Genomic DNA, 17565 nt, shown 5'->3' on the forward strand with positions numbered 1-17565 from the left:
GGTCATCCAAATTGGTCATTTTTTTGGATGACCATCCAAAAAAATTTGGATGATTTTTTTTAAGGGTTGAAAGTTACTTTATTTTAAGGAAGAAAAAAACGTGTTCTGGGGGCTTGTTTGGATTCTAATTTGTATACACATGGAGAGGAAATGACGTGTTGTCACAAAACAGTTTTATAATTAAAGTATTCTTGCCCCATTCTGGATTATTTCAACACTGATGAGAAATTCAGACAAATTGGTTCACATGAAAAATAGTTTGTAGAGACCTGTGGTAGCAGTGGGAACTGTTACAGATATCTGGAAGTGCATCCTCCCAACAATATAACACAGTCTCCATCCTGATTGAGCAGAACAGTTTGCTATGTCATACATACATGTCTTACAGAAACCAAATCTGTTTCTTTGGAAAAATTAACTTACACTTCTAGTACAGAGAGAAACCAATATTAATTTTTCTTCCATCTACCTGATACTGTACACATCATAAATAGGGCCACAGTGCAGAGGTATAAAGAAGAAGAAAGAATTTGAATAGATCTTACCTTCCAAGACAGTGAAATGTTATGCCCATTTTGGCGCTAGGAAAAAGGTATGAGGTGAAATCAATTTCTACCTTTATTTTTCTCATCACACTCAGGGGCTTTGCCTCCCAAAGAAAATATGTATTTTACAACCAGCACCAAATGATCCTTTTTAGAAATGACCACAGGTAACATCTGGCTGATATATCAAATATGTAGTAAAAATAATCATTTTTAATTAACTAAAACCTGCTCAGGAGAGAGTCAGAGGAATATCCATCTGGTCAATTCACACTTAATAGGACAGATGAGGATCAGGATGTTTAATGCAATATACGTGAAATACTTAGTGACCTTACAATGAACTAAAACTTTTTATTGGGAAAAAGAACACAGATGAGGAGGAAGAACTGGAATATCTAGAAAGGACAGACCTGAAATTTGATATTTTTAGAAGTACATCTTGTAAAACAGGTAGAATCTAAGAAACCTAGGTCGCATGGCATTAGTTTCTATTGTCCAATGACAGGGAATATTTTCAATTCATTTGAACAATAAAATAAGTTTATTCTTTATTCTGGAGATTGGTAAAGAGTTTTAAAAAGCGATAAGTACCTTATAAGAAGTGATTATAAGTAAAGCTTAAAGGAACTGGGATTATTTAGCCTGAAGAGAAGATCAAAGGGTTCTTAATGTCTGACAATCCCAGGAAAAGTTACTTCTATATTAAACTTTAGGAACACGTCCTATATCTCCTCTGTAGAAGAAGAAATGAAATTTATGCTACACGTGAAGTTAAGTTCTAGGTAAGGACTCCCTGAATGGACTAGAATGTGTTATTAAGAAGGTACATCTTACTATTCTCAGTAGTAGACTTGTCTTTGTGTTTGATGGTTTAGTTGTGCTGCCAAAAGTGTTTCTCAAATGGAATCACTGGAAGAATTATATGAAACAAGTCTCATCTCTACCCCCAGAATTTCCAATTCAATAAGTTAGCTGTAGAGCCTGAGAATTTGTATTTCCAACAAGTGCCCAGGTGATGCTGATGCTGTGCTCTGGGAACCACACTTTGGGAACCACTACATTAGAAATCTTTGCACTCAATACCTGGATTCCAAATTAAATGTATCTATTAAGCAGTAAAATTCACCAGCTGCAGCACTTCTTTATCATGAAGCTCTAAGATGAATGTGTATATTTTGCTGCTTTTCATAGCCAAGAACAGGAGAGGGGACAATGGAAATGACATTATCCCTTAATCCTTTCACACTAGGCAATGAACTTGATTTCACTTTGGGCTTAAAAGCAAGCTTTGGAGCCTAGAATAAATTAGATGAATTTAGAATCATTGTCCATAAAATCTCCAAAGGATTTTAGCAAGCCAAGATTGTAAGATTCAGCTGTATTTGATTCTACCAGTCTGGAATGCTATAATTTTTGGTGATTTATATATAATGTACTTTAAAACCAAGACATATTTTAACAGAGCCCATTCTTTAACTTACATTTAGAATAGATAAGATGTTCTAGGGAATGGTATGTTTCACAGATACTTGGCTTATTTTGAAGGTATTGTGTATGTGGTCTCTAGAGCAAATGAAAATGTTAGTTCCTTGGTCTTTTCCACATAAAAGGATGTCTTAAATTTGTTTTTTGCTTTGTTAAGTGTTTGCTTTGCCAGTACTATAATGCACTTAGGCACAGTTCTTAATCGTAAGCAACATAACTCTACCTAGTTTAAGCAAAAAAAGATACTTATTCTTAAAGCATGCTGTCTTACAGAATATCCAGGATGGCCAGATAGTGGAGAGTTTTATTAGGCCATTCTTGTATCGCTATAAAGAAATCCCTGGGACTGGGTAATTTATAAAGAAAAGAGGTTTAATTGGCTCATGGTTCTGCAGGCTTTATAGGAAGCATAGTGCTGGCATCTGCTCAGCTTCAGGGAGGCCTCAGGAAACTTACAATCATGTCAGAAGGTGAAGAGAAAGCAGGCACATCACATGGTGAAAATAGGAGCAAGAGGTGGAATGGGGAGGTGCCACACACTTTTAAATGACCAGCTCTTGAGAGAATTCACTATGGCAAAGACAGCACCAAGCCATGAGGGATCTGTCCTGATGGCCCAACCACTTTCCGCTAGGTCCTGCATTCAGCATTGGGGATTACAGTTCAACATGAGATTTGGGCAGGGACAAATATCCAAACTACATCAGAAATAGAGGCAGCTAGGTAAGAATAATGCTCAAACCACTCTTTAGAACTGCTCTTAATCACTTCTTGGCCTTTTGGCTAAGATCAAGTGTAGACCTGATGGTACTGCCTCATTGGTACTGTCTCAGGGCACTTGATACCAGAACCCCCGCCTTTGCCTTCCTTGAAAGTTGGGTTTATCACAGTGGCCAGAGATGAATTCCTCATGTTGATCTCTTGAGTATCAAGTTCCTGTCTGGTTATGTCTGATTGTTACAGTGCTGGCCACATCCCTGTACCTTAGCTGCACAAAAAGCTGAGAAAGCAAGTTTTGGCTGCCTTCTTGGGGAACAGGGCATATCGTGTTCAAAAGGTAGTGGACAGTCAAGTGTCACAGTTGTCAACTACAATATAACAAGGTGGCACTGGAGAGACAGTTAATGCTTTGTGTTAAGAAAGAACATGTTGCCCCTCTACTGTATTTCCATTTTCAGTTAGTCTCTAAAGCTGAACACTGCAAAGTTGCCCCTTGTTTCTTGGTCCCATGTAATAGGTCCAGAGAAGTCCTATGGAGTCCTTTTGTTTAAAGAAAATTGCACTCTCACCAGCAATATATGACAATGCCCTTTCCTCCAAATACGTATGCTTCTGTTTATTTAGACAGCTATTGACTTCCTACTGAGAGCATGATGAAATTATTTCTTTCTACTTTCTTTCCCTTATCTTCCTTCCAAACTCATCTGATTTTTGATGTCAGATAGCTTTTATAACATATTCTTGAGGCTTGGAAATATACTTATAGCTCTATTACATGATTTATCAGCTTTAATAATAATATTCTGTTCTCTACAGATGAGAAAATCAGCATACCTACCCACCACCTTGTCCTCTTCTTCAAACTTTTGCTATATACTACATCATTAGAGTTTATAACATCTAAATTCTGTTCTGTGACCATAATCTCCACAATTGTTTTTGTCTTAGTTGCAAAGTTAAATGCAGTCAACACTCATATTCTTTTCAAAGTTTGGCCTCTAGTAGTTTCCTGAAGAAGGGCTTTGGGACTACATTCCCTGAGTTTTTGCAAGTTCAAAAATTTTATTTTCTTTACACTTTAGTGATTATTTGGCCATGTACAGTTCTTGGATCACACACTTTATTTTGTTGAGGACCTTGTATTATTGCCCCAGTGTCTGCTAGCATTGAACACTGCTGTACATAGTAACAGCCTGACTTAAACTTTTGCCTCAGTCCAACAACAGATTTTTCTTTCAATGCCAGTAACCTTAATAAAACAAGATTCAAGGCTGAATGTTTTGTATCAGTTTTTCCTGGGGTTCAGTGTACCCTCTTAGTCTACAGATCCAAAACATATTTCTAGAAAGTTACTTTGAAGTATATCTTTAACAGTTTTCCTTTTTATTACTATTTTTTAACTTTTCTTCAAGATGCCAGTTATTGCACATGTGTCCTGTCTAGCTATTGCTTTCTCTAGTTCTGGGGTTTTTTTTTCCTACTTCATTTCATACTATTTTCTATTCCTGTCATCCTTTTTTCTTGCAGTGTTTTCAGCACAGTCTGGTTGCTTTCAGTGAAATGTTTGTTTTCTGAGCTCTACCAAATTATATTTCATTTTCTATTGTCTGGAATTATCGTCCCTGAGCTCTTGTATATTTGATATGAACTCTTGTTTTATAGATACAGTAGCTTTGTTTCAGTTGTTTGTTTGTTTTTAAGACTTTGGCAATATGTTTGCCCCACATTTTCATCTACTTTATGGAAACATTTTTCTTGGTGAATATTCTTTGTCTTCTATTTCCCCCGCTATTTGTTTTCTCTTATTTTCTTGGATTAGTTTTGCATAGATGCTCATTTTTTAATGAGATAAGTTTTTTCTGGACCAGGTACTGGCAAGAGGTTTGTGTGGAATAAATGCTACATCTGTCCATGTTCTAGGCTGGCAGGAATTCTTATTGTTCACAGACACATACATTCTTTATGACACAGGATTGTGTATTTGAGTGAATTATTTTGGCCTTAACTGTCCCTCACCACCAGAGATTAGCAGCTTTAGGGCTACTCACAATGCATTTCTTTTCTCTGATTCTGCCTCAATAACAGGCTGCTTCCTACAGATATGGAGTTGTCATATGCTTTCTCTGTTAGCTCCACCTCTCTCGTTTCTCTTCAATGCCAGATTGGGTGCAGGGAAACCTGCTGTCAGCCCATGCACCTATCCCCATTGATTTATAGAAGTTCTAGGCTTGTCTTCCTGGAGGATGCCACCTGTTTTGATACGCTGCTTTTGCCTGAAGCCAAGGAGTTGGAATTTGTATACATGTTACATTTGAATAGGAAGATTTATGTTTGGAATGCATACAAATTCTGATTCACATTGAAACAGTAGTAGACGCAACAGCAACTTTAAAACTAAAGTGCTAAGAAATGGGGATGTTAAGTGGCAGTTCCTGAGACATCTGTTATTATTCTGTATTTCTCCCTCAGATAAAACTTGTACCCATTGAAATGTGGAGGGGAATAATTAATAAAATTGGATCCGGAAAGTGCCTGACGTGTAGAAACTGAAAAGTTCTAGTTAGTCTTTCTATCACCATGATGAGATACTACAGAAAAATTGTTAACACAAATGTAATTTTTTAATGAGTATAAGCATGCTTTTTCTGCTTTAGTTTTACCTCCTGGGCATCTTTTAAGCTCATCACTGAGCAACATAAGAAAAGAAGATTTAGACCCAGAAGCCATCTCTCACTTTTCTGACTTAACTTTAACAACTGGTATAGAAACCAGTTGTAGAACATTCTTTGTATCGTTCTTATAAAATGATTGCCTTGTGTCTTTTTCTGATTCCCCTTCTATGGCAGGAAGGTTGCAAGGCCAGGGGGAAGTGGAGAGTGAGAGGGGTCTACGTTAAGTAGTTCTTATAAAGCAGAACTGGCAAAGGGGCTCTAACCTGGAGCTTTGCAAGTCTGGAACTCAAGAGTGAAGAGAAATCTGAATCAATAAGGGGCTCTAAATGTGTCAAAAAAGGCACAAGCTTGGGGTGAGTATAGGGAGCCAGGATTTAGGAGATTGCAGAAGAAGGAATTAGGGGCCAGTGGCAAACAAGTCAGGCAGTGGTGGCCAAGAACAGAAGTCTGGTTGGCCTGTGTATCCTTCCTTCATCATGATGGCACACTAGGCCCAGAACTTGTAAATGGACAGGGACAGAGCAGATAGTCTTGTGCTAAGTTTATTTCTCTACATTGCTTTTCTGCCCACCTTGAGTGGGAGCTCTTTGAGGGGTAAGCCTGTTGTAACCAGCTTTAAACTCCTTAAAGCATCCAGCCAAATATCTTAGAGAGTAAGTCCTCCAAATGTATTTGTCAAGCAGATTTAAAAGGTAATTATCATTTGGGATTAATACAGGGAAGATGTATAAAGTGAGACCCAGTCCACAAGATAAGCATAAATATTAGTGTCACTGAGGTAGACAAAAGTGCAGCTTTGCTAGTGAATTAAGTTTCAAAGTAAATGTGTGAAACATATTTTTCGAGGAGTTTTCATAAAATAACCACACCTGAAGTTTGATATATATGAATATAGGAGGGGGCTACAATTTACCAATAGCTTTTCTATGTTCAGACTGCTAAAACCTGCTGGATACATTGCAAATGTATGAAAAATGGTTTAGTTTGGGGAAACAATTTTTATTCATTAAGCTGTTTGTTTTGATAGATTAAAAAGCACATATATTTTTAAAACCAATGTTTATTTCATGTTTTGAGTGGGAGCAAAAATAATTGCAAGTTTGAAATCTTTGAAATATGTTTTAATGCTTTTAAAATGACTAAAATGTGCCAAATTTGCCCACTGCTTAAGTCATTCCAATGTTGAAAGTTTGTTTCGGTTTCCAAGCTTCATGGAACTAGGTAATATGTTACTGGATTATGTCTTTTAAACTGCTGTCAGTGTCTGTATCCTGGTGGACTGATTAGAACTTTTGACACACCTAGAGTAAGATTTTGCAAAGAGGAGATATTACAGTTGTGTGAATGCTTGTTTTGAACTTTTAAAAAAAATGGATGTGAATTTTTTGAATATAATAGAATTATGCCAACATGATCTCATAATGGCATTTCAGTTGGTAGATTTAGTATGCATATACCTGGTATTTATGCTAAGAATTAGTTTTCAAAAAATCCTGACTGCCTTTCTAATTTAAAAGATATTCTTGTTTTGATGAGACCAGGTATTTAAAAGGTTTGAATGAGGCCTATAAAATTCAGACCTAAGAACAGGTTCCAGTGTTTTGTGAGTGCCTACTGACATATATTGTAAGTTACTGGGAGTTCATGGAATTGTAGAATTCCTTGGACACATATTTGCTAACTAGTAGTTCATAATTTATTGCACACTTCGTAAGTGGTGGGCACTATGATTTAAATATATCAGCTATTTGTTCCTCACAACAGGCCTATGAAGTAGGTATGAGTATGATCATCATTTTATAGATGAGTTGATGAAGCTAGAAAAATTAAAATGCTTTGTCTTAAGACCATGTATATAGTCAAGATTTGAGGCCAGTTATTCTGGCTCCTGTGTCTGTGTTTTTATCTGCGATGAGCTAGGCATTGTTTTGAGATGATGCTTTTGCACCGCACTTCTAAGAAAAAGAAACTCACCAGAATTACAGAATTTCAGGGGGTAAAAAGAGACCCCTAAAGGTCATTTAATCTAAACATCTAGCCAATGAGCATGTTCTTAAGCAGTCTGTAGGCTGCTTTGTAGATGGGGAGAAATAGCAATGAAGTGGAATCTCTATAATGAGCTGTTAAGGGACAGAAACAATGCCCTCCTTCCAGGTTAAACATGTTATATCAGGCTTTTATTATATTTACTGCTGGGTCTTAGGGTCTGGGAGTCGGCCCATGTTATTTCCAAAGCCTTATAAAATGAGCTGTGATACTGCAGGTTTCTACCATTATAGCTGTAAATACAAAACACACAAACACTCAAAGGCATCCACCCAAGTATAAAATTACTAGGGAAATAGCAAGGATGAAAAATCGAATTGTTGGGCTTGGGAGATAATTACTGGTGACCTTGGTCTGGCTAGATCTTGATAGGAAATGAGAGTAATTTCAGGGTCAGGGTGAAAGTTGAGTAGAGATTTGTGAAGGTCAAATGGTGTAGAAAGATTTCAGATGGTGCAATGACTTGCGTAAATTATTATTTGGTGGAATGAGGGTGTCTGTGTACTTGATGCTTCTAAATTTGTTGAAAGAATAAATGTAGGGAATAAAAATCTGACAACTATATCAGAGATGCCGTCATAGATATCTTTTCCCAAACTTTTTCAAAGTAGAAATAGTATCTTATTTGTATTTGTATCTTCGGTGCTGTGTATGTAAGTCTTAATATGACTTGAATTTATTTGTATGTAAAAAGTGCTCTATGGGTGGAGGGGAAGTCATCAGGAGGTTAAAGCTTCATACAAGAGGTCACGCTTAAGTATGACTAGGGATTTTGTAGGTAGAGAATATTGGTCGTACTGTGTGTATGTGTGGGGAGGGGCTGAGAGAGAGGCGGCAGTGGGGGATGTGATTCATCCCCATTCCTGTTTCCTTTTATGTGAAAGAAAACAATTAGGATACCACTCCTGGTTTCTCTTTCAGTCATGCTTCCTGTAAACCAAAAATAAAATCCTAAGCTTCCCAACCGACTGAATGGCCCGCATCTGGGCCGGGGTGATCTCAGAGATACCTGAAAAACTGAATTCCTACCCACAAAAGGAAGGGAGGTTGGACACATCTCATTAAACCCCCTCCCTTTTAAGGTTTAGGCATAACTAGGCAGCATTAACATTAGAGATCATAAGCCTGACAAAACAGACTCTTTGTGGCAGTAAGATACCAAATTCCAACCTGATTCTGATATAACATCATATAACAAATAGCAGACCCTGAAGGAAATAAAAATGCTTTAGCCTAAAATGTATTTCTTTGGCATATTTTGAAATGGCCTTGCAAAGCTGTCTTTTGTGGGAGAAATTTGCATCTATAGAGAATCTCTGTTAATATGGCAGGCCTCTCGGGGATCTAGGAGAGATTAAGCATTTGACACTTTTTAAGGTACAAAAGGAGATATTCACCATACATTCTCTCTGAAGGCTGTCATCTGGAGGCTTCATCTACATGACAACCTTGGTCTCACAACCCCCCCATCTTAACACAAATATTCTATTCTATTGACATCCTCTTTAGATGAAGCTTAACCAATTGCCAAACAGAAAATCTTTAAATCCATCTATGATCCATAAGCCCCATGATATGGTTTGGATCTGTGTCCCCACCCAACTCTCATGTCAAATTGTAATCCCCAGTGTTGGAGGTGGGGCCTAGTGGGAAGTGATTGGATCATGGGGGTGGAGTTCTTATGAATGTTTTAGCACCATCCCCGCTTGGTACTGTATAGTGAGTGAGTTCTCAGGAGCCATGGTTGTTTAAAAGTTTGTGGACCTCCCTACTTCTCTCTTCCTCCTGCTCCAGCCATGTGAAGTGCTATTTACCCCTTTGCCTTTCGCCATGATTGTATGTTTCCTGAGGCTCTCCAGAAGGTGAGCAGATGCCAGCATCATGCTTCCTGTATAGCCTGCAGAACTGTGAGCCGATTAAACCTCTTTTCTTTATAAATTATCCAGTCTCAGTTATTTCTTTATAGCAGTGCAAGAATGGACTAATACACGCCTCAACTTCAAGATACTATACCTCTGATATAGGAGGTAGAAAGAAATTATTTCGGCAGATAGTGAGGGCAACAGAGTCCTTGGAAGAGCTTCCCTTCTAACAATAAGCAGCCCCCAAGTCATTTCTTTTGTAATGAAGGGCAGCCTGAAAAATTGAGCTACAAACATAGATAAGCAAGCTGGAAGCTTGCATGGGGGGATACTGGCAGCTGTGTCAATAGAAAAGGGCTACCTGAGGGCCAGGCATGCCCAACATGGAAGCTCCATCTTCCTTTTTTGTTACTACATGTACAGTAAAATAGAGAAATGGGCAACATGGTGCAGCTCAGGCAGAGAACCTGCCTGCATAATAAAAGATTCAGGTGGGGGCAGCCAGAAATTCACACCCTATGCAAGTGGATACTTACTCCTAACCAGTTTTTCGCACCCTATGCAAATGGCACGCCTGGTTCAACCAGTCTTTCATGCTTTATGTAAATCAGACACTGCCTCCTCACCAGCTCATCTATAAACCCCCCTGAATTTCACCATGGATCTAGCAACCCATTTTTCTGGGACCCCTTTCTGCAGCAGTGAGCTTTCTTTTGCCTATTAAATTTACACTCTTAACCTCACTCTTTGTGTGTCTGCGTCCTTGTTCTCCTTGGCTATGGGACAGCAAACCTTGGGTGTTACTCCACACAGCAAGGCTGCTTCACCTCTTTAGGCTGAAACAATGTACACCTTTCATGTACAGATTTAAGATTTTACCTACAGTTCCTGTTTCTCTAAAATGTATAAAACCAACATGGAACCTGACCACCTCAGACACACTTTTGCAGGACCTCTTGAGACTGCTTCCTGGGCCATGGTCACACATATTGGCTCAGAATAAGCATATTTAAATATCTTAGAGTTTGTTGTTGTTGTTGTTGTTTTTGGTTAACATTTCCCAGTGAAGATGGAGTGATTTATCTTGTTGACTATAGGATAAGGAACTGGGTGTTTGTATGTTGCTCAAGTCTTTCCTCCACCCTTTTCTTTGTAGTGAGCCTTTCCTTCATTATCAAAATTTAATAATGGGGACCGGGCACAGTGGGTCACACCTGTAATCCCAGCACTTTGGGAGGCTGAGACAGGTGGATCACCTGAGGTCAGGAGTTTGAGACCAGCCTGGCCAATATGGTGAAACCCCATCTCTACTAAAAATACAAAAACTTAGCTGGACCTGGTGGCAGGCACCTGTCATGCCAGCTACTTGGGAGGCTGAGGCAGGAGAATCACTTGAACCCAGGAGGTGATCTTGCAGTGAGCTGTGATGGTGCCATTGCACTCCAGCCTGGGCAACAAGAGTGAAACTCCATCTCAAATAATAATAATTATAATGGGGCAGGGAAATGTACTTGGGGGAAGCTTGCAGTTGTCTAGTGCTTTCTGCACCTGGGTCGATGGGTCTGTAAAGTTTTGGGTATGGAGTATCAGGAAACCCATTGCTACCGTATATTAGCCCACAATCTTCAAAATCAACTTTATTGGTAATAAAGGCATTACTTGATTCTATCTGCTTGCTTTTTTGTTTTGTCTCAGTTTATTCTGAATTTGGAGAAGGTATTGAGCTGCTTCAAACACCAGCATAGCAGCCAGAGACAGGCATTCTTGGAAGAGAAAATGGTAAGTGCAAAAATATGTAGAACTGAGAATTCATAATGTTTTTGAGAAGTAGTCAGAATTCTGCATGACTTTAAGAAGGACCATGCTAGAGAGGATAATTGAGGAAGGTTTAGTATTAAATCAAGAAAGGAATAGTATGACATTTTAAATAGACTTTATTTCTTTGGACTTTGTGATTATCAACATATATTTTGGACAGCCCTAGAAGACCCTAAGAACTTCCTAGGGGATTCATGAAGCCAAAATTGCATTCAGATAATACTAAAACATGATTTACCTTTTCTACACTTGTTCTCTCATGACTGTGCCAGGGAGTGTCCTGGAGACTACATGATTGCAACAGATCAAATGCAGAAGGAGATATGAGATTTCCACTTCTACTATAATAGAATAAGCCAGTCACTAAAGAGATTTGTGAAAATGTAAAACAATGTCATGTCTCACTAGTAGGGTTTTTTTTTTCCATTTGAAATAAATATAAACCACATAAACCAAGATCTTTGGTGCCCTCAATAATTATTAAGACTATAAAGAGGTCCTGATACCAAAAAGTTTGAGAATGACTACTATAGACAATGGAGAGCCCTTGGAGGTTTTATATCAGGGAGTCAACACAATTTATACTAGATACCTAATTCTTTAAAAGTTACAAAGAATGGCATACCTAGTGTTGGCAGAAATGTAGGAAATTGGTATACCTATGTTCCAGTGGTAGGAAAATGAATTGCTACAGCCTTTAAGAAGGGTCTTTTGGCAATAAAAGTGCACAACCTGGCGAAGCATGGTGGCTCACACCTGTAATCCCAGCACTTTGGGAGGCCGAAGTGGGAGGATCTCTTGAGACCAAGAGTTTAAGATTAGCCTGAGAAACAAGACCCTGCCTCTAAAAAAAAAAAAAAAAAAAAAAAAAGTAAAAATTACCTGGGTATGGTGGTGCATGCCTGTGGTCCTAGCTACTAGGGAGGCTGAGGCAGGAGGTTCACTTGAGTCTAGGAATTACTGAAACTATTCCAAATATTAAGGAGGAAGGATTCCTTCCTAATTTAGGCTTTTTAAACAATTTTATTATTATTATTATTTTATTTTATTTTATTTTTGCAATGGACTCTCGCTCTGTGGCTCAAGCTGGTATGCAGTGGTGCGATCTCAGCTCACTGTAATGTCTGCCTCCCGGGTTCAAGCAATTCTTATGCCTCAGCTTTCTGAGTAGCTGGGACTACAGTTGTGTGCCACCACACCCAACTAATTTTTGTTTTTTGTAGAGATGGGGTTTTGCTATATTGGCCAGGCTGGCCTTGAACTCCTGACCGCAGGTGGTCCACCTGCCTCCCCCTCCCAAAGTGCTGGGATTACACACATGAGCCCATGTGCCCAATGTCTTCTTAACTTATTCTATGAGGACATTGTCATTCTGATACCAAAACCTGGCAGAGATAAAAACGACGAGAACAAAAAGACAACTTCAGGCCAATATCCTTGATAAACATTGATGCAAAAATTCTCAAAAAAATACTGGGAAACTGAATTCAGCAGCCACTCCAAAAGTGTATCCACTATGATCATGTAGGCGTTATCCCTGGGATGCAAGGTTGGTTCAACATACACAAATCAATAAATGTGATTCATCACATAGAACTAAAAACAAACAAACAAAAACATGATAAGCTCAATAGATGCAGAAAAGTCGTCAATATCCATTCACATAAAAAACTCAATAAACTAGGTATTGAAGGAACATACCTCACAAGAGTAAGAACCGTATGTGACAAACCTACAGCCAACATCACACTGAATAGACAAAAGCTGGAAGCATTACCCTTGAAAACCAGCACAAGGTTGCCCTCTCTCACCCCTTCTATTCACCATAGTATTGGAAGTTCTGGTCAGGGCAATCAGGAAAGAGAAAGAAATAAAGGGCATCCAAATAGGAAGAGAGGAAGTCAAACTATCCCTGTTTGAAGATGGCATGATCCTATATCTAGAAAACCCCATTATCTCAGTTCAAAAGCTTCTTAAGCTGATAAACAACTTCGGCAAAGTCTCAGGATACACAATCAATGTGAAAAATCACTAGAATTTTTATATGCCAACAACAGTCAAGTTGAGAGCCAAATCATGAACAAACCCCCATCCACAACTGCCACAAAAAGAGTAAAATACTGAGGAATACAGCTAACTAGGGAGGTGAAAGATCTGTACAAGAAGAACTACAAACCACTGCTCAAAGAAATGAGAGAGGACCCAAACAAATGGAAAAACATTCCACGCTCATGGATAGGAACAATTGGTATTGTTAAAATGGCCATACTGCCCAAAGCAACTTATAGATTCAATGCTATTCCTATCAAACTACCAATGGCATTCTTCCTGGAACTAGAAAAAACTATTTTAAAATCTATATGGAATTGAAAATGAACCTGAATAGCCAATGCGATCCTAAGCAAAATGAACAAAGATGGGGGCATCATGCTACCCAATTCCAATTTCAAACTATGGTACAGGGCTACAGTAACCAAAACAGCATGGTACTGGTATGAAAACAGACACATAGGCCAATGCAATAGAACAGAGAACACAGAAATAAGACCACACACCTACAACTATTTGATCTTCAACAAATCTGACAAAAACAAGCAATGAGGAAAGGATTCCCTATTCAACAAATAGAACTGGAATAACTGGCTAGCCATATGCAGAAGATTAAAATGGGACCCCTTCCTTACACCATATGTGAAAATGTAACTCAAGATGGATTAAAGACTTAAATGTGAAACCCAAAACTATAAAAACACTGGAAGACAAGCTAGGTGATACCATTCAGGACATAGGCAAAAGCAAAGATTTCATGATGGAGACGCCAAAAGCAATTGCAACAAAAAAGCTAATTAAAGAGTTTCTGCACAGCAAAAGAAACTATCAACAGAGTAAACAGACAACCTAAAGAATCGGAGAAAATCTTCGCAAACTATGCATCTGACAAAGGTCTAATATCCATCAGCTATAAGGAACTTAAATTTACAAGAAAAAAAAACCATTAAAAAGTGGGCAAAGGATATGAACAGAGAGTTTTCAAAAGAAGACATACATGTGGCCAACAAACATACAAAAGAAAGCTCAACATCTCTGATCATTAGAGAAATGCAAATCAAAACCACAATAAGATACCGCCTAACACCAGTCAGAATGACTATTATTTTTTATTTTATTTTTTTAAAAAGCAGATGCTGTCAAGATTGTGGAGAAAAAGGAATAGTTATACACCATTGGTGGGAGTGTAAATTAGTTCAGCCTTTGTGGAAAACGGTGTGGCAATTCCTCAGCGCCTTAAAAGCAGAAATATTTTTCAACCCAGCAATCCCACGACTAGGTATACATCCCAAAGAATATAAATCATTTTATCACATGCATGTGAATGTTCATTGCAGCACTATTCAATAGCAAAGACATGGAGTCAACCTAAACACCCATCAGTGATAGACTGGATAAGGAAATTTGGTACATAAACACCATGGAATACTATGCAGCCATAAAAAAGAATTAGATTATGTCCTTTTCAGAGACGTGGATGGAGCTGGAAGCCATTATCCTTAGCAAACTAACAGGAACAGAAAACCAAATACCACGTGTCCTCAGTTATAAGTGGGAGCTAAAGGATGAGAACACATGGACACATAGAGGGGGACAACACACACAGGGACCTGTCAGATGGTGGAGGTGGAGGGTGGGAGGAGGGAGAGCATCAGGAAAAGTAACTAATGGGTACTAAGCTTAATAGCTAGGTGATGAAATAATCTGTACAACAAACCCCTAGGACAAAAATTTACCTATGTAACAAACTGGCACATGTAGGTTTATTGCACAAACCTGAACTAAAAAGTTAAAAATATTAGGCACTTGTGGTAGCACGTGCTTGTGGTCTCAGCTACTCAGGAGGCTAAGCGAGGAGGATTGTTTGAGCCCAGGAGGTTGAGGATGCAGTCAGCTGTGATCACATCACTGCACTCCAGCCTGGGCAACAAAATGAGATCCTGTCTCAAAAAATTAAAACCAAAAAAAAAAAAAAAAAAAAAAAAAAAGAATGGGCAAAGAATGGGCAGATGCTCTGAATAGACATTTCTCAAAAGAAATGGCCGTACAAATGGCCAACAATTATATGAAAAAATGCTCAACACCAATAATGATCAGGGAAAATGCAAATCAAAACCACAATGAGATATTATCTCACCCCAGTTAGAATGGCTGTTATGAAAAAGACCAAAAGTAACAAATGCTAATAAGGACAGGAGACAAGGGAACTCTTATACTCTTATACACTGTTGGTGTTTAAATTAGTAAATACAGCCATTATGGCAAATATTATGGAGCCTTCTCAAAAAATTACAAATAGAACCCCGTCTCTACTAAAGATAACAAAAATTAGCCGGGCATGGTAGGACATGCCTGTAATCCCAGCTACTCGGGAGGCTGAGGCAGGAGAATCGCTTGAACCCAGGAGGTGGAGGTGGAGGTGAGCCGAGATCGCGCACCATTTCACTCCAGCCTGGGCAACAAGAGTGAAACTCCATCTCAAGAAAAAAAGGAAATACATACAATCCAGCAAACTCACTACTAAGTATTTATCCAATGAAAAGGAAATAAGCATATCAGGGAGATGCCTGTACTCCCATGATGATTGCAGCACTATTCACAAGTGCAAAGATACAGGGTCAACCTAAATGTCCATCAATGGATGAATTAAGAACATGTGGTAAATGTACACAATGGAATACTATTCAGACATAAAAAAGAATGCAGTTCTGTCATGTTTAGCAACATGGATGGAACTGGGGACATTATATTAAGTTAAATAAGACAGACACAGAAAGACAAACGTCACATGTTCTGACTTATATGGTTGCTAAAAACCAAACATTTATCTCAGTAAGGCAGAATAGAATGATGGTTAGCAAAGGTTGGGAAAGGTTGGGGGTGGGGCAGGGGGAAATGAAGTAAGGTTGGTTAATAGGTACAAACACACAATTAGAAGGAATAAGTTTTAGTGTGTGATATACAGTAGAGTGACTATAGTTAACAATAATTGATTATATATCTCAAAATAGGTAGAAGAGTTTAAATGTCCCCAACACAAAGAAATTATACATGTTTGAAGTGATGAATATCTTAAGTACCCTAATTTGATCATTGCACATTGTAGGCATATATTGAAATATGACATGTAACCCATAAATATGCACAATTATTATATATGAACAAAATAAATTTTTAAAAAGAGAGAAAAGTGCATACCCTTTGGCCCAGAAATTCCACTTGTAGAATAAATACTATGACTACTTATTGTGGTGGTATTTATAATGATTAAGAAATAGAAAACAACTTAAATACCCATGTTTTAGGTTTTGCCCATTTTGGGAATCACTTCACTGCCTGGGCCAGACTGAGCCTTAATACATTTCATTATAATGAGATGGAGAGTTCTACATTTCAAGAGAAAGAGGCTGATCAAAGGATCTATATGCCTTTTATTCTCTATCAAATTCAGCACCCAAATAATATTTCAAACTCACCTGCACTGACTTCAGGCATCCTCCTGAAGGTAAAAGTCTTTAAAATCCAAAACTGGTGTTGTTCTCCGAAGGGCCCAGGAGACAGCAGTGGTGGAGCAGTTTTTCATGGCCACACAGCTCGAAGTCTGCAGATTTGGGTACCCCACCTGGGAAAATTGTAAGTCTACAATAAAATTATTTTACATCTTTCTGTTGCCATATTTGGGATAGAAAAATAGGAATTTTCCCAAAACCTATTATGAAGACATGTTTCTTTTAAAAAATTCAATATGATTTAGAAACTATATAAACCCCAATAAAAGATTCACAGAAGTGGCTCATTTTTCAACAGGGCAATTGTAGATTTCTCAGTGTAAGAACACAATGACCTTTGACAATATTAGATTTGTTCCCAAAAGAAGAAAAAGAATTGCATGGTCAGCACTGCAATTTTCAAGCTCATGTGAGATTTCCCTAAGAATCCCCAGCAATAGTCAATAATAAGGAATTAGGAATTGGTAAAAATTATGGTATGTAAATACAATAGGCTCCTAGTAACCTCCAGAATGAGGATGTAGATATGATTTTATAGACATGGTAAGAGGTTTACAATATGATGTTAAATGTAGAAAAATTGCTTATAATAAAGATTATGCATATATGATTACATAATTGTTATATTTATATATTGCATTGGACTCCTCTGATTATAGAGAACAGAAACTCAGCTTATGTCAAGTATTGAGGGGCTTTATTATTATTTCAACACATGGAGACAAGAGGGGGACTCGCAGCCATGCAATCAGGCTTCACAGGCAGAAAAGGAACGAAGTACTTACTTGGTTTCATGGAGCCTGAAACAGGCCCTACAGAAGTAGTGTTGCTGCTTTTTCTCATGCTCTTAGTGTAA

The 17565-nt window shown here is 38.2% G+C and overlaps 1 long non-coding RNA gene across 1 annotated transcript; it reads left to right on the forward strand.

Annotated features, from left to right (window-relative positions):
• Positions 1 to 10997: 10997 nt before the first annotated feature.
• Positions 10998 to 17082, forward strand: LOC114670800 (uncharacterized). Its single transcript, XR_013400925.1, has 2 exons — positions 10998 to 11112; positions 16748 to 17082. It is a non-coding gene; the product is annotated as an uncharacterized LOC114670800 (long non-coding RNA).
• The last annotated feature ends 483 nt before the right edge of the window (positions 17083 to 17565 follow it).

Source organism: Macaca mulatta, chromosome 11, assembly GCF_049350105.2.
Source record: "Macaca mulatta isolate MMU2019108-1 chromosome 11, T2T-MMU8v2.0, whole genome shotgun sequence".
NCBI lineage: Eukaryota > Metazoa > Chordata > Mammalia > Primates > Cercopithecidae > Macaca > Macaca mulatta.